The sequence below is a fragment of the Rhinatrema bivittatum genome, chromosome 6 (assembly GCF_901001135.1).
Source record: "Rhinatrema bivittatum chromosome 6, aRhiBiv1.1, whole genome shotgun sequence".
NCBI lineage: Eukaryota > Metazoa > Chordata > Amphibia > Gymnophiona > Rhinatrematidae > Rhinatrema > Rhinatrema bivittatum.
The window spans coordinates 41,006,027-41,031,538 of NC_042620.1; positions in this window are offsets into that span (position 1 = coordinate 41,006,027).

Below are 25,512 nucleotides of genomic sequence, written 5' to 3' on the forward strand. Positions count from 1 at the left end.
CCCCCCTGTCTGCCTCTTGTTCTCCTAGGCGCCCAGGCCTCCGGGACTCTGCCTTGTCCAGATCCGACTACCGACTTCTACCGCTGCTGACTCCTGGCTAACCTCAGTATCATCCCTACGAAGACCTTGGATGGAGGCCCACCTAACTCCAGCCATCCCCGGTACCCAAGGGCTCAACCTGCGGGGAACGAGGGCTGGTATTGGCGAAGCTCCAGATGACCTCCGTCAATCAGCCAGCTCCGCCTGCTGATGGTGGGGACCCGTAGGGTGTGCCCCACGGGTTTGCGTCAACCTCATCTCGGCCCAAGGATCCACCTCTGGCATAACAATTACATTATCTGCTTTCTCTTTCAATAATTGAACCATATTGTGGGACAGCTGTAACTAATATCTAGACTCCCTTAAATCAAGTATCAATTCTTGGTTGGCTTCTTCTAACTTTACATTTGCTTTTTGTAACTTTAAGTTTTTTTCTTGCAGCTGGCAAAGCTGAGCTGTATTTTGTTTGCTTTGCTTGACTACACACAGTTTCTTATTTTCCTCTATTCTAACAAGCATTTGAATCTCTGCAATTTGTTGAGTTAATGTTTTATTTTCAGTTTTTAACAATTCAATCAAACCGCATCATTCATCAAAATACGTTATGGCAGTAATGCGTGTGATAACGCGTTAACATGTACGTTAACACCATAACGCATGTGAAAAATATGGTAACGCATGGCACAAATGTAAATTTTTGGGGTGGGCGGGATTTAGTTAAATTAGGGACAATATCGCACCATGCGATAGCATGACGCATGCTATCTCCCGGTTTTAACTACACTTTTTTTCCTGGCGTTAGACTGTGCAATATGTCTGAAATGGCCATAACACAATTTGTGATACATTTTTGGAAATGCATTTTGGCCATTTCTGGGCTTGGGGAGAAGGAGTGGAAGAGGGAGAAAGGGAGAGAGACTCTGGGGAGGGCCTCACTGTGTGCACCTATTTATATCTCTATAGGAGGGACACCTAGTAGTCGAGGTATGGTGGTGGTGGTGGTTTAGGGGCCAGTTTTGCATGTAGATTGTGATGTACAAACAGCACTACATCTTTGTGAAGATTTGATGTAATTTGGAGTGATAAAAGTCTCAAAAAGATGAAATTTTGTACTATGTTATCTCACCCTAGCTTGATGGTACCCTGATATAGAGTATCATGGGTGATTTCACACATGCCATAAACCTTAGCCTGCTTAATATATTAATTTATTTTATTTTTATTTATTTTTAATTTTTATATGCCGACATTCTTACATCCGATGTAAATCATACCGGTTTACATTAAACAGAATAGCAGGAAATAAATTTCCATAGTCTAATACAATGAACATTTCTAATTAAAATTGTTAACAAGCGAAAAGAAAAGGTAAAGAATTGGAATAAAGGTTAAATTACAGAAAAATATAAAAACATTTTTATTTTTTTTAGAAGCACAAGGGTTGCACGAAGGGGTGCACAAAGGGGAGAGCCTTTATTAATACTTATGGCTAACTTACTTATGCCTGATTTCAGCTTTAAGCGATATCTCTCTGTACTATATCTGAAGTAGATGCTGGCTGGAGGTCTGGAGAATGTGGGCAGGGGAAGGCTTGCTTCCTGGGCTTGGTACTGGCAGAGCAGGCAGGAGGTCCAGGAAGGAGACTTGCTTCTGGTTCAGTACTTGCCAGGCCTTCTGGGTTTGCTCTCACCCCCTCAGCATCCCAGACTCCATGTCACTTGTCGCACCTGAGCAGGGTGTCTCCCTACAGTGCATCTACCTTCTTCTTTCTCTTCTCTTCTAGGGTATATATATTTAGGTCCTTAAGGGCATGGATTATTATGCTTTTATCCCATAGACTTAGAATGGTGGGGGGGGGGGGGGGGGGGAGGGATTTGAGAAAGCCTTAGTAAATCAAGCCTTAACCCATGCACATCTGGAGTTGTCATCAGAGTCTTCAGAGTTTGTACAATGTATGTTGTGTTTATTATTTATTATAACTAGAAGGCATCTGACTTCATCTGACTTTCCCGGGCAACAAAAAAAAATTCTTCATTCTGCATTTTGTTTATTTTGATCTATACCCAGTTACTCTCTCTGTATGTGTTTCTCATAGGATGTGATAGTTGTGGGGTTTGGGGAGGGAGAGGGGGATTTTACTCTGTTTACAAAGACACTGTTAAGAGTGTTTGCCTTGCTGGCAAAGATGAGATCAAAACTCCAGCCCCCCAAAAAAGACCCATATCATTAAAAATGTTATCACTGCTTTTCTTTCCATCAAAAAAGGTTACAACCAGAATCAGCAGCCGGAACAGTATATTATTTCCAGCATCGGCATCATTTTTTTCTGTCTTTCCTCACTTTTCTGTACGTTTCACATATGTCTGCTGTGCTGATATACGCTGGAACTGAAGGGCCAGTATCTGATTAGGAACTCTAGTGGTTGACTAATAGTGTAAACATGAACACAATAAAAATAAACCAGGTAGCAGAGATGCAGCGATATACATATTGCATGCAACAGCAATTTATTATGCAACAATGAAATACATGCCAGATATAATATTAAAGATGATATCTGGAAAAATATGTAGAGCAATGATGTGTTCTTATAAAATATTGCCAAATGGCATTTAAAACCTCCTTCAATTGTACTAGATTTAAAAAAAATAAAATAGGAGATTGTGACAGTGGCTTGTTCAGGTTTATTCGCTGCAGTTTTATTGGACTTCTTGAGAGTAATTTTCATACAGTGTTTTACCAGCAGACAAGCTTTTTGTAAAAATTGCCCTCCCAAATAGCCATCTGTGCATATTTTTCCTCGCAGAGTGAAGAGGCTTTCTTAAGATCACAGTTGGGGAGGGCTTTTTTTTTTTTTAATTTATATTCCACTTTTCAGCACTTCGAAGTGGATTACATTCGGGGGTAGATTTTCAAAGCAGCGTGCGGGCGTACATGTGCGTATGCTACCCCGCGCCCACACATGTACGCCCGATTTTATAACTTGCCTACCCTCCCACCCCACCTTCCCTTCCCTTCCCCTACCTCCCCGCCCTTCCCCCCTACCTTTTTTTTTCTTTCTTTTATTCCAACACTTACTTCAGCCCTGGGGCAAATGGTCGCTGTGCCTGGAGCCTCTGGCCCCGCCCCCTTCCCACCCTTTATTAAAGCCCCGGGACTTACACGAGTCCTGGGGCTTTATGCGAGTCGCCGGGCCTTTTGAAAATAGGCCCGGCGCGTGTAAACCCGGTTACATGCGTAACCCTTTGAAAATCCAGCCCTCAGGCATATAGTATATGTGAGATCATTTTTCAACGGGAAGGTATGTGCATGCCACCCCCTTTGAAAACTGGTGAAACGTCCACAGGTAAAAAAGAACCCAGAGACTTTACATCCATGTGCGCAGTTATAAAATTACTCCCCAGCATGTCTATGTTTATAAAAACAATTTAAAAGGTGCTCAGTTAGTGCCACAGCAATCCATGGAATCTAAATCTGCACTGAGTGGGAGGAAAAAAAAAAGAGTTTTGTTAGAAGGGATGATATGATTACAGGAAAAAAAAAAACATAGGGGCGGATTTTAAAAGGAGCGCGAATAGCCTACTTTTGTTTGCGCTCCAGGCGCAAACAAAAGTACGCTGGATTTTAGTAGATACGCGCGGAGCCGCGCGTATCTGCTAAAAACCTGGATCGGCACGCGCAAGGCTATGGATTTTGTATAGCCGGCGCGCGCCGAGCCGCGCAGCCTACCCCCATTCCCTCCAAGGCCGCTCCGAAATCGGAGCGGCCTCGGAGGGAACTTTCCTTTGCCCTCCCCTCACCTTCCCCTCCCTTCCCCTCCCTTCCCCTCCCTTCCCCTACCTAACCCACCCGCCCGGCCCTGTCTAAACCCCCCCCTTACCTTTGTCGGGGGATTTACGCCTCCCTCTGGGAGGCGTAAATCCCCACGTGCCAGCGGGCCTCTTTCGCGCCGGGCCGCGACCTGGGGGCGGGTACGGAGGGCGCGGCCACGCCCCCGGACCGCCCCGGGCCGTAGCCACGCCCCCGTACCCGCCCCCAAAATGCTGCCGACACGCCCCCGAAATGCCGCGACGACCGGGCCCGCCCCCCGACATGCCCCCCTCGGAGAACCCCGGGACTTACGCGAGTCCCGAGGCTCTGCGCTCGCCGGTAGGCCTATGTAAAATAGGCTCACCGGCGCGCAGGGCCCTGCTCGCCTAAATCCGCCCGGTTTTGGGCGGATTTAGGCGAGCAGGGCTCTGAAAATCCGCCCCATATGGTCCAGCTTGTTCCTTAGTAAGTGATGAAGATTAAAATGTAAAATATAATCTTATATCTTGAAGGCTGAAAATAGAGAAGCACTAATCCAGGTACTGATGCACTCCCTTATCTATATCTTTATTTCTATTTATCTCTTTCTGTATATGTACCCACCAGTCTCTCTCTTTCTTGCTTGCCTCTCCCCCCCCCCCCCCCCCCCATTAGTCTTCCTCTGTCTCAGACCCATTGGGGTGGATTTTAAGAGCCCTGCTCGCGTAAATCCGCCTGGATTTACGCGAGCAGGGCTTGCGCGCCGGTGCGCCCATTTTACATAGGCCTGCCGGCGCGTGCAGAACCCCGGGACTCGCGTAAGTCCCAGGGTTTTCCGAGGGGGCGTGTCGGGGCGGGGCCGAGCGGTGCGCCGTTTTCGGGGCGGGACGCGGCATTTCGGGGGCGGGCCCGGGGGCGTGGTTTCGGCCCGGGGCGGTCCGGGGGCATGGCCGCGCCCTCCGGAACCGTCCCCGGGTTGCGTCTAGGCGCGCCAGCAGCCCGCTGGCGCGCGGGGATTTACTTCTCCCTCTGGGAGGCGTAAATCCCCCAACAAAGGTAGGGGGGTTTAGACAGGGCCGGGGGGATGGGTTAGGTAGAGGAAGGGAGGGGAAGGTGAGGGGAGGGCGTTAGCGAATTCCCTCCGAGGCCGCTCCGATTTCGGAGTAGCCTCGGAGGGAACGGAGGTAGGCTGCGCGTCTCGGCGAGCACCGGCTACACGAAATCGGTAGCCTTGCGCGCGCCGATCCAGGATTTTAGCAGATAGGTGCGGCTACGCGCGTATCTGCTAAAATCCAGCGTACTTTTGTTTGCGCCTGATGCGCCTACAAAAGTACGCGAGGGCGCCCTTTTTGGAAATCTACCCCATTCTGTCCATCATTCTCTTTCTTATGATATCTATACTCGGGGGCTGTCAGGCAGTATCTCTCCTCCTGCTGCGAGTTGGTCCTCCTCCTCGTGGCTCTCCTAGGTCGATAACAATGACGACACCACCTCTTCCTCCTCCCTTCTGCCCATGCAGGTGAATGATGCCATCCGGCTTTAGGCTTTTTCTACCAGGCGCCTATGCCCATGCATGCTTGTAGCCCAACTGAGGAGAGCAGTTTTCAGCTGGACCAATTTATCTGGGTAAATACTTATTTATCTGCATAAACAGCAATGAAACTTGTCCTCCCATGGGTACTTTTTACTTGTAGGCTTTGCACCAGTTTTGAAAGCCAATGTGCATATACAGCCAAATTTTTAAATCCCCCGTGCACACAAAAAATGGGGGGTTACACGCGTGGCCGGGCCTTGTGTGTGCTGCACACAAGGCCCGGCCACGCGTGTAACCCCCGTTATGCACCAAAGCACCAGGCTCAGTTAAAGGGGTGGTCGGGGGGGCAGGGAGGGGCGGGACTGGAGGTGGAGCAGTAAGCAACAAAATAAAAAAATCTACAGATAGGAGAAAGGGTTTAGAGGGTGGGGAGGAAAGGGGAAGGGAGATTAGGGTAGGTGGTAGGGAACTGGGAAGGCTGCAATGTGTTGCCGCGCGAAACTTGCAGAAATCTACACCCCCCCCCCTTGCGCACATGAATTACAAAATCAGGTGCGCATGTGCGCGCAGCCCAAAGGTTTTATAACATGTGTGCGCCGGCACGCGCATGTTATAAAATCGGTGCATCCATTAGTGCGCCGGGAAGCGCGTGCACCTTTTAAAATCTATCCCATAGGCTTTTGCTTTTGAACTTGCCACTGGTACAAAGTATGCGTGGACACTTGTATCTGCTTTTTCTGTAAGTTGTTTGTTGGAAAAGTAGGTACAAAGATTTGAAAGCACAATGTACACAGGGTATGTTTTCTCTCTCTGCCCAAGCAAGTGCCCAGGAATGCTTCCTCTCAATGCGGGGAAACTCATAGATGTTTAACCACATTGATGAAGGGCAGTTTTCTGACAGCAGATCAACACAGGTAAAATCATTTTTAGCATTGTAAATTGCTTCAAAAATTGTCTTCCCTGTGAATAGTAACACTTGTAAACAAAGCCATAACTCAGCCATAACACTTGTAAACAAATATCTGGGAACATTTTGTTTCCTCCACAACCTTCGGTGAAACAAGTAGATTTTAACAAGCTGAACACAAATATGCATTTATTATGTATCACGTACCATTTGCCAGAAAAGTACTATACACATTAAGCATTGTTACGTGTCTGTAGCGGCATAAGCTATAATGGCAATGTTGGCACCAGAAAACAAAATTAAAATGTTTTGCTGCAGATTTTCGTTTGTAATCACTGTCCAACGCTTCGCAGATGAGAGTCCAACAATAGGCACCCAGCATAGAGGAGTTCCACTTGCCTTGATACCGTTTCTCCATTTTGACAATGTCTTGATGAAACCTTTCACTCACAGCGCCAAGGTTGTCTGGGAAGAAGTTCAAGTGGGAATGAAGAAAATGTATCTTCAATGACATGTTGCACTTCATCAATTTGTATGCCTGAAGCAGATTTTCAACCTGTTCAACATAGTCTGCTACCTTATAGTTGCCTAGAAAGTTACAAACGACAACAAAAACTTTGCTTACCAGTGCATTCCACTCCAAGGCCATACAAAAACAAAACAAAAAAAATGCTACAATCGAAGAATAAGAACATAAGAACATGCCATACTGGGTCAGACCAAGGGTCCATCAAGCCCAGCATCCTGTTTCCAACAGTGGCCAATCCAGGCCATAAGAACCTGGCAAGTACCCAAAAACTAAGTCTATTCCATGTTACCGTTGCTAGTAATAGCAGTGGCTGCCAACTTAATTAATAGCAAGTAATGGACTTCTCCTTCATTAACTTATCCAATCCTTTTTTAAACACAGCTACATTAACTGCACTAACCACATCCTCTGGCAACAAATTCCAGAGCTTTATTGTGCGTTGAGTGAAAAAGAACTTTCTCCGATTAATTTTAAATGTGTCACATGCTAACTTCATGGAGTGCCCCCTAGTCTTTCTATTATCTGAAAGAGTAAATAACCGATTCACATCTAGCCGTTCTAGACCTCTCATGATTTTAAACATCTCTATCAGTCGTCTCTTCTCCAAGCTGAAAAGTCCTAACCTCTTTAGTCTTTCCTCATAGGGGAGCTGTTCCATTCCCCTTATCATTTTGGTCGCTCTTCTCTGTACCTTCTCTATTGCAATTATATCTTTTTTGAGATGTGGCGACCAGAATTGTACACAGTATTCAAGGTGCGTTCTCACCATGGAGCGATACAGAGGCATTATGACAATTTCTGTTTTACTCACCATTCCCTTTCTAATAATTCCCAACATTCTGTTTGCTTTTTTGACTGCCGCAGCACAATGAACCGTCTATTTCAATGTGTTATCCACTATGACGCCTAGATCTCTTTCTTGGGTGGTAGCACCTAATATGGAACCTAACATTCTGTAACTATAGCATGGGTTATTTTTCCCTATATGCATCACCTTGCACTTATCCACATTAAATTTCATCAGCCATTTCGATGCCCAATTTTCCAGTCTAACAAGGTCTTCCTGCAATTTATCACAATCTGTTTGGGATTTAACTACTCTGAACAATTTTGTATCATCTGCAAATTTGATTACCTCACTCATAGTATTTCTTTCCAGATCATTTATAAATATATTGAAAAGTAAGGGTCCCAATTCAGATCCCTGAGGCACTCCACTGCCCACTCCCTTCCACTGAGAAAATTGTCCATTTAATCCTACTCTCTGTTTCCTGTCTTTTAGCCAGTTTGTAATCCACGAAAGGACATCGCCACTTATCCCATGACTTTTTACTTTTCCTAGAAGCCTCTCATGAGGAACTTTGTCAAACGCCGTCTGAAAATCCAAGTATACTACATCTACCGGTTCACCTTTATCCACATGTTTATTAACTCCTTCAAAAAAGTGAAGCAGATTTGTGAGGCAAGACTTGCCTTGGGTAAAGCCATGCCGACTTTGTTCCATAAACCATATCTTTCTATATGTTCTGTGATTTTGATGTTTAGAACACTTTCCACTATTTTCCCTGGCACTGAAGTCAGGCTAACCGGTCTGTAGTTTCCCAGATCGCCCCTGGAGCCCTTCTGGGGTGTATACCATCCGGTCCAGGTGATTTACTACTCTTCAGTTTGTCAATCAGGCCTACCACATCTTCTAGGTTCACCGTGATTTGGTTCAGTCCGTCTGAATCATTACCCATGAAACCTTCTCCAGTACGGGTACCTCCCCAACATTCTCTTCAGTAAACACCGAAGCAAAGAAATAATTTAATCTTTCCGCCCAACTATATAATACTGTATACTTTTTTAGCATGCATATCGTTCCATTTGTGGGTGAAAAGGATTCATGAAAATATCATTTTATCAAACTGAGTAATTGCTGTCAAGCTCTATACTTTCTCCCCCTGCCAGCTTCCTCTTGCTTGTGTAGTTTGTCACTTCAAAATGAGCCTGGTCCAACTAAGGCTATAGCCCTCGAGTCTTCAGTATCTATGTTCTGAGGTTTTCATTCCTCTTCCAATACTTCCCTTCCAGCCTTGTCATTGCAGCAGCATTCTTTGACTGAGACACGTAGAAAGCAGTTCTTTTTCGTAACTCGGTTCAGTGCACTCTTCAGTCAGTCAACAAGTGTCATATCTGAGCAACAGATGGGACTCCTTCCCTCTCAGAGGCTGTGAATACTGCCTCTGCCTTGTCCACAGCCTTTGCAAGCCTGAGGACAAGGAAGAAGCCAGGTCTGGGAATCAAGCTGGTATTCCTGTATGACCGCATTCCCACTAGACCATCAGGCTGACCTCTACGTGCACCTTATGATGTCCCCTAATGTTACTTTTCTTCAAAACGGAGAAGAATTATTATCATTGATGTCTGTCTTCTTGAAGACACAAAGTTTACCTGTACTGCACAGTTCATTGAAATATATGGCACAAATAACAATGCAATTACAGAATTGGATGTTCTTGGATTTCATGCTAACTCTAAATTTAATTACCATGTAATCTGCAAAGTGCAAAGAAGATGGTAATTAATTTGTAATCTACTTTAATTATTCAACAACTAGAATGTTTTTTTCTGCCTTGTAGAAACATAAAGGAGATTAGAACACACATTATGCCAATAGATGTAAAGCAGCAAGAGGAATAAAGGGATATCGAATTATACATTTCTGAATGTGACATAGGGTGAGATTAGGCAGAGCAAAAGGTATAGAAGCCAAGGATCAAACTGTCAACAGAGAGGAGCTGGCTTTTCCCTTCCAGATTTGTGTTAATTTAAAACAACAGTATTAAGAAATATTTAGATATTTAGACAATTTGTTGGCTGTGAAGCCTTCTGTTGGACCAGTGTAAAAATAGTGTAAAGCTGCAGCATTACATAAGATTTCAAAACTGCATAGGTTCCTTCTTCAGGCATTGATCAAATGAAAGTTAAGGCCATAACCTTTAAGGAATCCAGGCTTCTCCATGATTAACAAAGCTAATGGAGCTCTGCCCTTTAGATAATATGTCTGCTGTTAAAGCAAACAAAATGATTACGATAAGACAAAATGTTTTTGGAAGCCCCTCTTGTTTAACCACTTGTGCCATAATTAGTTAAGGCAAATTAAGGAACATCTCAATCAGCAGATCCAGGGAAGAAGGAGAATATAAAAATCAGAATGGACATTAACAAAGGGTGCTGTTGGCACTAACCTTTAAAAAAAATAGATAACACAGCTTTTAAACTAGATAGGATTTAGTTAAATTGTAAGAAAACTGAACTGCTGGTTGTCCATTGCTCATCTAATCGTTTCATTCCTGCTGCTTTTCAAATTGACAGTGTAGATGTACCTGTTTCTTCCCATGTTAAGAGTTTAAGTGTGTGGGTGGATTCCAGACTGTCTTTTCAACAATTAAGTCCGTTGTTAGATCTGGTTTTTATAAATCGCTGCTTAATGCCATGGACTTCAGGATGGTGATACAGGCACTGTTACTGTCACTAATAGACTACTGCTATGTGGTTCTGTTAGGCTCACCAGTCTGCAAGATGAAAGCCTTGCAGCTTTTAAAGAGCTCAGCTGCATGCATTGTTATGAGTACTGGCTTACATGAAAACATCATCCCTGTGAGGATGTCATTATATTGGCTGCCTGTTTAGCAGTGTATTATGTACAAAGTTGCAGTTCTGGTTTTTAATCTATTAAGATTTGATTTGTTTCTTTGGGCAAATGCCCTTCTGAGAATTTACAACCCTATCAGGTGTCTTTGGTCTGCTCACAGGGGTCTTCTCAATGTCCCCGCACACAAAATGGCCTGCTTAGATGAGACCCGAGAAAGGGCTTTTTTGGTTACAGAAACAGAATTGTGGAACTCTTTACCTATGGATTTGAGGCTGATCACATGTCCTAAACAATTTAAATCTTTGGCTTTAAACCTATTTATTTATTTATTTATTTTTTTGTTTTATATACCGACATTCATCAATGATATCACATCGGTTTACAATGTAACAAAAAAACATACGCATGCAAGCGTTTGACATGAAACAAGTAGGTATAAATAGGTATCAAAACAGCAACTGAGGGGTGGGTAAAACTATTTACAAGGATTAAGTGTAACCATTGAAGGAACCAAAAGTAGAGCTGTAAGATAGTATGCAGTGCAAGGATTAAGAGAATAGCAGCGAGCTGTGGGAAGAATATACAATAATATATACATTAGTGATACAAAATACTAGCAGGGGGGACAAAAGAGAAGTGCTTAAGCTGATGAGTTTAACCATTGCATAAGATTCTGGTGAGAATAAAACCTATCTGTTCAGACTGGCATATGGATAGTATTGCAATGTTTTAAGTTAGTTTTATTGGTTTATGGCAGACATTTTTAGTTATTTTTTTGTGTTTTAATGTTTTATAGTTATTTTATTGTTATGTTTATGTAATGTTTTACCTTGTCTCTATGTTTTTTTATGTATGTTCTTTGTAAATTGCCTAGGGTCTTGTGCATCAGGCAATACATGACTTTTAATAAACATACAATTATACATCATATACCCATATTTCCTTATTAAATCAACTTGATTCTTTATTACAACCTTCATTAAAAAACATACATTACATTCCCTAAATTACCATTCACCCCACACATTCATCCCTCTAAACAATACATGATAAATATACCGAGGTTTTAATGTATATTTATCATGTATTGTTTAGAGGGATGAATGTGTGGGGTGAATGGTAATTTAGGGAATGTAATGTATGTTTTTTAATGAAGGCTGTAATAAAGAATCAAGTTGATTTAATAAGGAAATACGGGCATATGATGTATAATTGTATGATATAGAATACCTGTAGTGAACCCATTGTTTTGAGATATATATTTTAATAAACATAGATGATGGGGGAAAACCAACAGTAGATCAGAAACGCATGGTTCAAAATGCTGTATCTTTAAAGGATACTAACAGAACAGGAAAATTAGGGCACCCTAATAGAGAGGTTGTAATAAAGACTAATGTAGACTGGTGTCCTTTAAGTAAAGAGCAGACAGAGCAGAACAATTCCAAATTTTTCCTATCAACTGATAAGCAGGTTGATAATACAAACAAAAAAACCATATTTTGAAATGTCTGTATACAAATGCTAGAAGTCTAAAAAAAAGATGGGAGAGAGGGATGGTAACTTTCAAATGAGCATGCAGGTACCCATATATACGTGTATATGGGCATGCAGCCACCTACACTGAAATCTTATAACCTTTGTGCAAGTAAATGAGCATGTTATAAAATAGGCTTAGCGTGTATATGTCTGTGCGTAATTTTAAGCATTTACAGAAACAACAGGGAAATGTTGGCATTTACGCACACAAGTGAGGACATTTTATAACACGCGTGCGTGAAGGAAATAACCAATTTAACCAGTTCGTCCAACAGTTTTCCCAGTCTATATGTAGGTCATCAAGAGTCCCCTGGTTCTTTAGCTTGCACTCCACCCAGTTTACCCAGACCCTTCAAGCATTTCATATGTGGCTATAAATACTTGTATTTATAACCCTGATCAATAACTGAAGTAAATTTTCACTGACATGAACTGGACACATGCCACATTCACTTCACTACATGCGTGCATACCTCATGGCCCCACCTCAGAATCCCTATGACCCACCCCATTACACTCTTTTTCTCTCTAGATGTGAGATATTTGTGCGCGTATGTGGCAGGCTTATAAAATCAGCCGGCTGATACTAAGAGATTCATGCGCGTTCAGCTCCCACTTTTGGCATGCTTATCACTTTTAAAATTCACTTTTTAGAGTGTATAGTACTGAATGAAGAGATAGGTGTAATTGGCATCTCAGAGACCTGGTGGAAGGAGGATAACCAAAGGAACACTGTGATACCAGGGTGCAAATTATATCGAAATGATTGGATGCATCAAATTGGTTGGAGGAGTGGCACTATATATTAAAGAGGGCATTGGGTCAAACAGGATAAAAGTTCTTCAGGAAACAAAATGCAGTGTTGAATCTTTATGGCTAGAAATTAGAGATGTGAATCGTGTCCTCGATCGTCTTAACGATCAATTTCGGCTGGGAGGGGGAGGGAATCGTATTGTTGCCGTTTGGGTGTGTAAACTATCGTGAAAATCGTTAAAATCGTGAGCCGACACACTAAAACCCCGTAAAACCCACCCCCGACCCTTTAAATTAAATCCCCCACCCTCCCGAACCCCCCCCCCCCAAATGCTTTAAATTACCTGGGGATCCAGCGGTGGTCCAGAACGGCGGCGATCCAGAACGGCCCCCTCAATTGAATCCTGTTGTCTTCAGCGGGGAACGACCTCCTGCAGTCGATCTCCTGCCGGCGCCATTTTCCGTACGGAAAACGATTCGCAGCAAGAAATCGCTTCCTGAACCCCGCTGGGGTTCAGGAAGCTTTTGGCCAGCTTGGGGGGGCATCCTGACCCCCACAAGACTTGCCAAAAGTCCAGCGGGGGTCCGGAACGACCTGTGTCGAATCGTTTTGTCTATGGCCGCCGCCATTTTGCAAAATGGCGCCGGCTGAAGACAACAGGATTCAATTGAGGGGGCCGTTCCGGACTGCCGCCGTTCTGGACCACCGCTGGATCCCCAGGTAATTTAAAGCATTTGGGGGGGGTTCGGGAGGGTGGGGAATTTAATTTAAAGGGTCGGGGGTGGGTTTTAGGGGGTTTTAGTGTGCCGGTTTTCCTGCCCTCCCCTTCCCCCGATTTACGATTTTTTTAACGATAAATCGGGGGAATTGGTATTGTATCGTGGCCCTAACGATTTTTGACGATTTAAAATATATCGGACGATATTTTAAATCGTCAAAAAACGATTCACATCCCTACTAGAAATTACATGTGAGAAGGGGAATGGAATAGCAGTGGGAATGTATTACTGTCTACCTGGCTAGAAATTCTAAAAGAAATTAGGGATGCTAACCAAATCAGCAGCACAGTAATAATGGGTGATTTCAATTATCCCAGTATTGATTGGGTGAATGTCCTATCAGGACATGCTAGAGAGGTAATGTTTCTAGATCAAATGGAGTAGCTGGTATAACAGCCAACAAGAGGGGAAACTATTTTAGACACAAGATTTGGTGTGAGAGATGGGAGCCACTTAGCAATAGTGATCAACTTTGACTCAATAAGTGTAGGGAGGACACAAAAGAAATCTACTGCTACAGCATTTAACTTTAAAAAGGAAAATGGTTAGGAAGAAACTGAAAGAAGCAACTGCAAAGGTTATGAATGTACATAGAGCATGGATCTTGTTTAGAAATACTATCTTGGAAGCCCAAATCAGATGTATTCCACGCATTAGAAAAGGCAGAAGGAAGGCTAAATGACTACCTGCATGGTTAAAAGGTGAGGTGAGAGAGGTTATAATAGCTAAAAGAACCTTTTCAAGAAATGGAAAAGGGATCTGAATGAAGAAAACAGGAAAGAACATGAGCACTGGCAAGTTAGATGCAAAGCACTGATAAGGAAGGCAAAGAGAGAATTTGAAAAGAAGCTTGCAGTGAAAGCAAAAATTTGCAATTAAAACTTTTTCAGGTACATTCAAAGTAAAAAGCCCACGAGGGAATGAGTTGGACCATTAAATGATCAAGGGGTAAAGGGGGCACTTAGAGAAAGCCATAGCAGAGAGATAAATGAATTATTTGATTTGGTCTTCACTGAGGAAGATGTAAGAGAGATACCCATGCCAGAAATGATATTCAAAGGTGATGATTCAGTAGAACTGAAACACATCTCAGTGTACCTGGATGATGTAATAGGGAAAATTGACAAATGAGTAGCAAATCACCTGGATCAGATGGTGTACATCCCAGAGTGCTGAAAGAACTGAAAAATGAAATTTCAGACCTGCTATTGGTAATTGGTAAACTATATTTAAAATTTCTAAAGTACCTGAAGACTAGGGGGTTGCTAATGTAACATCAATGTTTAAAAAGGATCCAGAAAACTACAGACCAGCGAGTCTGACATCTGTGCCAGAAAAAATGGTAGAAACTATCATAAAGAGCATATAGATAGGCATAGTTTAATGGGACATAGCCAACATGGATTTAGTCAAGGGAGGTCTAGCCTCATCAATCTGCTACACTTTATTGAGGGTGTAAATAAATATGTGGATAAAGGTGAGCATTTGAGTATATTTGGATTTCCAGAAAGCATTTGACAAAGTCCCTTGTGAGAGACTTCATAGGAAATTAAAAATTCATGGGATGGGGGCAGTGACCTATTGTGGATTGGGAACTGGTTAAAAGATAGAAAACAGAGAGTAGGAATAAATGGTAAATATTCTCAATGGAGAAAGGTGAATAGGGCGTAACCCAGGGATCAGATCTCGGGCCATTGCTTTTTAACATAATTATAAACAACCTCAAAATGGCAACAACGAGTGAGGTGATCACATTTGTGGATGACACAAAATTATTCAAAGTTGTTAAATCACAAGAGGATTGTGAGAAATTGCATGAGGACCTTGTAAAACTGGGAGACTGGGCATGCAAATGCAAATGAAATTTAATGTAGACAAGTGCAAAATGATGCCCTTATGGAAGAGTAACCCAAATTACAGCTATGTATTAGGAATCATTATTCAGGAAAAGGCTCTAGGTGTCATTGTTGATGATACATTGAAATCTTCTGCTCAGTGTGCAGCAGCAACCAAGAAAGCAAATAGAATGCTAGGAAACAGCGAATATAAGAATGCTTCTGCATCGCTCAATGATGCTGCCTTATCTTGAGTACTGTGTGCAGTTCTGGTCACATTTTTTTAAATCCTTATTTGTTTTAATTATTGCTTGATGTTTGATACGTGATGTTTGGTGCTTGGGAAATTTTGGATATAACATGCATGTTGTAAGTGATATTTTTGCCTCAGAAGAGTGCATTCCTACCAGCAGATGGAGTCAGAGAACAAAAACTTTGGGCACTGCTACATAACCGAGAGTGCCACCTGCTGTCCCTCAGTATTGGTCTGTACCCAAGCCCAAACAACTAACCTTACTAAAGGGCGAAGAGGGTTGAAACCCAAAACGCAACAGCCAACCCCTTGCCCGTAACAGAGAAAAAACGAAAAACCACTATACCACCTTGGAACCTGCTCCCTCAAGAGCATCTGTGATAGAACCAAATTGTTTCTTCATTTATATATCATTTCTCAAGGTAGTCTTTCGGAATCTGAAAAGGTGGTGGGCCTCTGGACTGATCTGTGGTATTACAGGAACGAACATTAGCAGGTAAGAACCAATTTTCCTTTCCTGAACATACCCAGATCAGTCCAGACCAGTGGGATGTACCCAAGCCACACTACACTGGACGGGAACCCAAAAGACCCGCACGTAGAACACTCTCACCGAAGGACAATTCATCGTGCGCCCTAACATCCAAACGATAATGCTTGGTGAAAGTGTGAAGGGAGGACCAAACCGTCGCTCTGCAGATTTCCTGCTGTGCAGAAGCTGACACTCAGCCCAGGAGGTAGCCTGGACCCTATGGAATGAGCTCTCAAACCCACGCGCATCTGATGCCTCGGGCAACATAAGCCAAAGAGATAGCCTCCTTAATCCAGCACAAAATCTTTGCTTCTATGTTTACTAATGAGGATGTTGGGGAGATACCGGTTCTAGAGTTGGTTTTCAAGGGTGATGAATCAGATGAACTGAACCAAATCATTGTGAACCTGGAAGATGTAGTAGACCAGATTGACAAACTTAAGAGTAACAAATCACCTGGACCAGATGGTATGCACCCCAGGGTTCTGAAGGAACTAAAAAATGAAATTTCATATCTATTAGTTACCGTAAAATTTGTAACTTATTATTAAATCACAAGCAAACTATGAGGAATTGTTACAGGATCTTGCCAAACTCAATAACTGGTTATTTAAATGACTAATAAAATGTAATGTGGAAAAGTGCAAACTGATGCATATAAGGAAAAATAATCCTAACTATAGGTACACTATAATGGTCACCATCCAAGATAGGAATCTAGGTGTCATTACAGAAAATACATTGAAGTTCCCAACTCAGTGTGCTGCGGCAGTCAATAAAGGAAATAGAATGTTAGTGATCATTCGGAAAGGAATAGAGAATAAAATGAAGAACATCATAATGCCTCTCTGTAGATCTATGGTATGACTATACCTTGAGTACTCTGCTAAATTCTGGTTACCCCCATCGCAGGAAAGATATAGCCGAACTAGAAAAGGAAAGGGAAGAGTAACAAAATGATCAAGAAGATGGAACGGCTTCCTTATGAAGAAAGGTTAAAATGGTCACACTCTTCAGCTTGGGGATAACCGAGATGGAATATGATAGAAGTTTATATAATCACCAGTGGGATGAAACAGATAAATAGGGAACCGTTATTTACTCTTTCAGATAGTACAAGGATCTACCGGGTGCTTCCTTGAGATCCAGACTGACCATGGTCAGAGACAGGATGCTGGGCTAGATGGACCCTTGGTCTTGACCCAGCATGGCCCATCTTATGTTCTTAAGGCTCATGATATGGGAATCCAGTTGAAGCTGGTTCCAATTCAACTGGAAACTCAAAGAAACAAGAGGAAACTGCAGAGACAAAAAAAAAAGTACTGAAATGCAAAATATCATTCTGATCATCTGCATGCAGATTGCTGGAAGCCACCCGACAAACCATTAATGGAGACTTTTCCATTATGTTAGAACTCCCCCCCCCCCCCCCCCACCCCCCACGATAACAGCAAATCAAATATATTTTATAAACAAGAAACGAGTGAGACAATAAAAGCCTTCATACATCATTTACTCTAACAATATTGTACCTTTCATTAAGACAGCTGAATATGATACTTAGGGTCCAAGGTAAGGAGTTTGCATTCGCTACATAAATAAGTATATCCAGTTTTGCAGTTTAGCATGCACGCCTTAGTGGCAGGGCCATAGCTTCCAGAGTGCACAATGGTGCCCATGAACCACCAACTTACAAGGATGGGCCGTGCACCACCAACCTGAGGTGCTGTCGCCAGGGTACAGGCAGCTTACAGTCTATTCTGGCGATGCTTTCCTGGCTAATTTCCTGCACCTATTCCCCGACCACACTGAACCAAAAAGCTTTCTGGGTTTTTTTCCGTTAGGCAAATGGCACAGCTGCAGAAGAAGTGAGAGGAGAGAGCAAGCTTAAGATTTAACAAATAGCGTGCCCAGCACACATCTTCCCACCACAGCTTCCCTTCCCTCTTCTCAATCCAGTGGGGTCCCGCTCCTCGTTGCAGGCTACAGCTGCTGCTTCAGCTTCCCCTTCATCTGGCACAGTGACTCCCAAGATCCCGCTTGACTTTTTCCTTCTGGGTGCTGAGGGCCGCCAGTGGCAACAGCCCTGCCCCAGCTCCACGTCTGCAGTTCCGCATCGCACCACCACTGCTACTGCCTCCCTCCCTCAGGCCTCAACCCAGCGTCACGCCGCTGCGGTCCTAGACTGGCACCAGCAGCGCCTTATATTTCCTCTTCTATTACTGGCTCATGCAAGCTGGACCAGATCCAGGTGAAGAATATTTTGAAATTGAAAAAAAATAGAAACCACCTTGCCAAGAACTGATGGTGATAAACAGACATGTAATGTACTGTAGTGACTCCCTCTATGTCCCTGGACCCCTTTCCTGCTCCTCTCCCTGCCCAGCATCCTTCTTCTCCTCCTCCCTTCCTGCCTAGTATCCCCGCCTCCCTCTCTCCCCCCCAGGCCTCTTGCTGGAGTGTCCAGGAGAGGGGTGGGACCATGTAACTGTGGGGGAGGCAGAGCCTCCTTGGATAACATGACCAGCTGAGAAAGCATCCGTGCCACTACTGGGGCACCATGCATCACTGGCACCCAGCCTCCTGACGAGGTGCTTTAGTACCACACACACACACACACCCCCTTCCAGGCTTGGTGCCCCAGGTGTCCTTCCCAGCAGCCCCAGCTCCTTTGACTTCTTCTCCTTCCTGCCCAGCATCCCTGTGTCTGACACCTCCTCTCCCCTACACTTCCCTCACAACAAACCAAAGAGAGGGTTGGATATTATTCTGTCGGAGCATTTCAAAATTCTTGGTTTTCAGTCACAACCAGCTCCAGCAGTCACCCTAAGGCCCTGCTTAGGGGCAATATTTAGAAAGCCCTTATAGCTGCCAAAGGCCATGACTGCTTTGCACTCACGAACCTTGTAGCTAATTTTCAAAGGGAAACTACATTGGTGGTTTCCCCTTTGAAAATGGTCTATATACAGTGCCCTCGGATTTTGCACCTGTGATTTGTGTGGGCAGAGAACGGCTGGAAAGCAGCGCACGTGCAGATTTGAAAATCTCATCTATGCACTTTGTTTTCCTCCCTTCCAGGAAAAGCCGCCTCGCGATCAGGCTACAGGTGTTTGTGCAGTGGAAGCCCGAGCGCACTTTTGTCTGGGCTAAGCAAGGCGATCAGGTACCAGGGGAATTGCTTTTTACTCGGGGAAACGGCTTTTGTCCTGCATATTTTGCTGCAGTAAGAGATGTAAGTATTGCATGGTTTATATCTGCATAAAAGCTTCACACACACACTCAGAGAAAAAAAAAATGAGTAAAGAACTAGAGTGCTCTCATGGTCCAAACTTTAAATCTGGTCCTGAAAATCTTTTTTTTTGACGGGCAGAGAGTTAGAATAATCATTCCGATGCACGCCCAATCTCCAGCTAAAAGGGCGACTATGCAATTGTTTCCATTCTGACAGACCCACACACAGATATCAGAGAAAGGAATTCTAAAACATTTGAAAGCAAAAAGATAGAAACGACTCTAATCCTTTCGATTACCTCTTGAATCCGGTTCCCCTCCAGGTGATATCCCAGAGGATGGGAAAGCAAGAGAAACGTCAAGACGGGACTGGAGAAATGACTTCTCTCTGGTTATCTCTCTTGCTGCCTCTCATTACATGGCACAGAAACGTGGCTGGGCACTTAAGCTCGTGCAAACTCAGACTTCTTCTGTGAAGGATTTGTACGGCGAGTACAATGAGGGTCCTGCTGATCCCGCGCGCGAGGCTCTGTACCTGGAATTCATTTAAAGTTTGACACCTGAGAGAAAGTTTGTGACAGAATCAGTAAGCAATGTGCTTTCTTCATGGTGCTCTCAATTTATTTCCATTTTGTATCCCTCGGTGCATTAGCGGGGCTGCAGGGTAAACCCATAGGGCAGTAAGCTAGAGTGAGAACTCCGATGGGCTGCAGTTGAGTACAGAATCACAAATCATTTCTATCACTCATATTCACAGGTGGGTTTAATGTTAGCGATCTTCCAGTTTTAAAAACCTGGTAGTCAGTCTTCACGTATGAGATAATCTCCCCCAAGAAAACAAAAATCGTAACTTTTGTCATATCTGTACAGATTCCTGGTAAAATTAATTGGTGAACCTTAATTCACCATTAATTCACCATTAGTTCACCATTAGTTAATTGTGAACCTTAATTCACCATTAACTAATGCTTAGACTTTTCCTTAACATGATAATTAATAACTCCACCTCAACAGGGTAATTCATTAATGTTGCAAATGCCGTAACTTAGTTCACACCATTAATTGGCATATTTGTTCTCTCTGTTAAAATCCCAGCTTCTTTTCTCTGTTCCAAGTTGGGTAACTCCCTTGTTTTATTGTAACTGCAACCTTTTTATCAGTACTTGTTAACTGTTTATTATTATTATTTATTACAATTTTTTGTTCCTTCCTGTATAGAATTTTGTTCCTTTCCTGTATAGAATTATTCTTGGCTTTCACTAGTTTAAAGGAGAGATGGGAGGTGCAATGGACTTTCTCTGTGATAGCCTTGGTCATCCTAGGCAAGTGAGCTATCAGTAGCAAGCTTGATTCCTTTCATGGCCCTAGACATTATCTAACAGAAAGATGCATTACCACAGTCTGAACATGCAGGTGGGTTGTGACCTTCATTGCTGGTAATGGATATAATAGCCAAGCTTTCTGTGTTCTGCCATGAAACTCATATATTAAGGCAAATCCCCCTGTATGAGTGTGAAACACTTCCTCCCCTCTTTTTTTTTTTTTTTTTTACAAGGAGGTCACCTTCCAAGCACTTCTGGGCACTGGCTGAGGCCCAGGCATTGGGACGTGGCCTCCAGGCTTGCCCTAGTGTCAAGTCCAGATTCAGAACCCAGCATCAGGACCCAGCGTCTGGGTCAGCCACAGCGTTGTGCCTGGGCTCCAGCCTAGGCCAACAGCGACATACTACAGCCTTTGTCCACACAAGGATAAGGCTTCAGCCTGGACCTAGGCCAATGCCATGGCATCAGGACCCAGCCTCCATGCTGGGCACTGGCATCGGGCCTCGGTTGGGTCAAGGCCCTGGCTTTATGACCAGCCTTTAGGCCAGGCCACGGCGTCAGGTCTGGGCCTATAATCCAGGCTAAGCCTTGCATTGGCCGAGGCTGAAGTCACGGCGACCTGCCACAGCCTAGGCAAGGCCGAGGCTTTCGCCTGGGCCTAGGCCTTGCCGGTGGATCTCTGCCGGACCAGGTAAGTGGGGGCCAAGGGAGATCCTGGCCCCAGCTTTTTTCTGGGTGGGTGGGTGGTCTTGGGAGGCGCCTTTTTCTTTTTTTTTTTTTTTGGTCTGTTATGAGCTTTTTTTTAAAATGCTTAATTCATTTTTTTCACACAAATGAAATGAATCAAACATTCCATAAACCAAAATTTGTGGGAAAAAACCCTACCGAAAATGAACCAAAAAATGAAAATGAATTTTTTTCTCTGTACACACCACTATTGGGTTGTCAATTCATAACATTGAGTTCATCCAGAGCAGGGCATCAGGACAAAGCATCTTGGGATAGATTTTTAAAGGGTTGTGTGCGTAAGATACGCGCGCAACCCCCGAAAACCTACCCCTGCCTCCCCCTGCGTGCGCTGAGCCTATCTTGCATAGGCTCGGCGGCGCGCACAAGCCCCGGGACGTACATATAAGTCCCAGGGCTTGAAAAAATGGACGTTCCAGGGGCGGGGCCGTGGGCGGGGCGCCAGCCTGGGGGCATTCTGGGGGCTGGACCGAGGCCTCCGGAACAGTCACCGGACCGGGGGATGGAGAGCCAGAGCACGCAAGTTACACTGCCTGGAGGCAGTGCCCCCCCTTCTTCAATAAAGGTCAGGGGGGGGTTAGCTAGGACTGGGGGGGGCGTGTTAGATAGGGGAAGGGAGGGGAAGCTGCGGGGGGGGGGGGGGGGTGAAAGGAAAGTTCCCTCCGAGTCCGCTCCGATTTCGGAGCGGCCTCGGAGGGAACGGAGGCAGGCTGCTCGGCGTGCGCAGGTTGCACAATTGTGCACCCCCCTGCATGCGCCGACCCTGCATTTTATAACATGTGCGCAGCAGCGCATGCATGTTATAAAATCAGGCGTAGATTTGTTCGCACCGGGTTGCGCGAACAAATCTACGCTCGCGCGCATGTTAAAAAATCTGGCCCTTTATGAACAAAGAATGAACAAAGAATGTGCCTTTCTTGTATAATGGGTTTAAGGTCAGGAACTGTTGACGGCTGAGAATGGCATTGTTATATGATGCTAATAAGTATCCTTTCCCCCATTTTCCTACCTTTCCTGTACTAGGTTTCTATATATATATTGTAAGTTCTTGTCCAAGTATGGCCAACTCCAGTCCTCGAGAGCCACAAACAGGCCAGGTTTTCAGGATATCCACAATGAATATGCATGAGATAGAGGCAGTGAATACTGTTATGACCATCGGATGCGGCCGTCCTCGGCCGACCCAACTCACAACATGTCATGCCTGGCTCTCCACTCCTAGTGAACTCAAGGCCAGCCGCTACTGCCGTGTTCCTCCTGGCTCTCCATGCCCCACGTGGCGGCTGGGATGCCGCCGACCAATGCTCCGACTCCGGGCCTCTTTAGGCGCACGCACCATCTGTCCTCCCTTTAAAGGGCCAATGGCGGGAACTCCAGGGTCATCCCCGGCTGATGACATCACAAGCCTGAGACATTTAAGCACCTCCTTTGGCCTACGCTAACCGACTTGGCAACGAGTTCCCTGAGCTCCTCTGGTGCTTGTTCCTGTTCTCCGGACCTGCAGTTCCTGCCTTGGATCTCTGCTCTCTGATCGTGGACTCTGGCTCTGGGTACCTCGGGGCCCTGCTCTGCACTTCCTTTCCTGGAGCTCTGTCTCAATGCTTACCCGCTCCTTGGGGTAGCCTCAGCATTACTACTCCAGAGACCCTGTCTCCACACTTCCCTGCTCCTCGGGGCAGTCTCAACGCTACTACACCAGAGATCCTGTCTCTACGCTTCCTCGCTCCTTGGGGTAGCCTCAGCGTTACAACACCAGAGATCCTGTCTCTACGCTCCCCGCTCCTCAGGGTAGCCTCAGCATTACTATACCAGAGACCCTGTCTCCAAGCTTCCCTGCTCCTCGGGGTAGCCTCAGCATTACTACTCCAGAGACCTTGTCTCCATGCTTCCCCGCTCCTCGGGGCAGTCTCTACGTTACTACATCAGAGATCCTGTCTCCATGCTTCCCCACTCCTCGGGGTAGTCTCAGCAACACCACATCAGGGATCCTGTCTCCGCACTCCCCGTTCCTCGGGGCCTGCCTGTGCACATCTACGTTGGAGATCCTTCCTCTAGTATATCCTCTCTCCAGACCTGCCAGCACTGCGATATCATTGAACTGAGTCTCTCCGTCCCCACTCCTCGGGGTACCTCGCAGTGCTGCTACAGTGCAGGCGCCTGCAATGTGGCTGTGACACAGGCAGTTCTTCTACACCTCCTCTCACCTGGGCCACAGCCATGGTCCTCTTGCCTTTATTTCCAGTCAACCTTGCCTCCCGACAGTGGGGACCTGTGGGGCCCAACCCCTCAGGTAGCAACAACCCCCACCTCGGGCCAAGTGTCTACGAAACCTACAAAACCTAACAAATACAAATCTATGTCATGTATGTTCATTGTGGATATCCTGAAAACCTGTCCTGTTTGTGGCTCTTGAGGATCAGAATTGACCATCCCTGTTCTATCCATTCTCAGTAGTTGTCCTCTTATGGGCCACTGTTTTTCCCAGTTACTTCGTTGCTATGTTTAACTTACTTCTATCACTCTATCATTTCTCTGCCTGTGGTTGTTACATTAATTTCTTCAACTTTTAAAACCTGCTTCAAAGTTTGTCTCTTTCAGAAAACCTTCTGCTAATACAAGGAGGCTTTCTATACTAAAATTTATTAGCCTTCCCACATCCTAGGGTTTTGTGGTATTACTGGCTATCTGCTTTTGGTAGGAATCTACTAATTGATAGGTGCCAATCCAGGATATAGAGATATGCTCTAATCATCTTTTGCTGTCAAAAATTAATTTGATTTAGGTAACAAATGACCAAAATTCTATAAGGTTATTTTTCTCTTCTGGATCAGAGAACTAATTGCACAAACACAGTAACTCTGAAGAAGGCTGAACTCAATCAGCTGATGGTTTCAACCAAGCTAAATATGTAACTGTGCATTGAACAGAAGGGGCCCACGTGGTCTCAAAATCTCATGCACAAGAGCGTCTGAAAAAATCTTACCTTGGTCTAATAACTGGTATCATAACTTGCAAAGAGTCCATGGAGGAATCTGCAAAGAGCAGAAGCCATGCCTCCTACTACCAGAGAGAACCAGATATCTACTTCATTCCGGCTTTACTGTTAAATGTCCACTTTCTTACACTGTTCACCTGCATTGCCCCTCTTCTTGTGCCACATGACTAGTAGACCACCTCCTACTTGAGATTTGCCTTGTTCTCCGAATCGCTTCCTAGTCAGAGGTGTTTCCTCATTAGTATTAATTCTTCTCTTTTGGACAACTATTTGGGAGCCATGTCCAACTTCTTCTTGGTTTTTTACTTTAAGACTCAGGTAAGGAATAACTTCATTGTGGGCTTTCTTCTTTTTGGGGCTTCTACTTGGTGATCTTTAACAGTGATGGCAGGTCTGCTTGCATCTTCCTTGGGTCTTCATGCTCCTACATGGTCTGTCTGCTTTGTTATATCCCTTGGGATCCTTGTACAGTAGCTAAGAGTTTGTCCATGGATTCCATTGCAATGCCTTCTTGCCCAGTCAGTGGTTCCAACAATATCTAAAGTGATCCATTGCGGCACCCACTCAATGGAACCTTCTTCCTTTTGACATCAGATCTTTAGAAGATGTTAAAAAATTTAAAACGGCATTTAAGGAATATCTGCTTCATCGTGCGTTCAATGATAAATGAGGCTGCATGAATGTTCTTAATCTGCTCATTAAAAGATATATGACGATTTATTTATTGAATTCAATTTTTGGAATATGCTCTTATGTCTAAAATAGTAAATGTACCATTAATATTTGGTATTTTGCGGCTTGGTTTCTGTGAAGCTGAAATCTGTTGTTTGTATTTTATTTTGTTTTTATTATGTATGTACCCTTGTATATCGCCTAGGCCTTGTTAAGTGTTAGGCGATTAATAAATTTTAATAAATGAAATGAAATGATGGGCCATCTCTGTTGCAATGCCATGGCCAATAAATTGATGCTGTTTTACAATAAAGAAAAATATACCGTAATTGCAGCAATTGCAGTGTCTTTACTAAATGAATTCCATTAATATATGGCTGCAGTTTATCAGTCTTTCAGCATTCAGTTATATCATAGT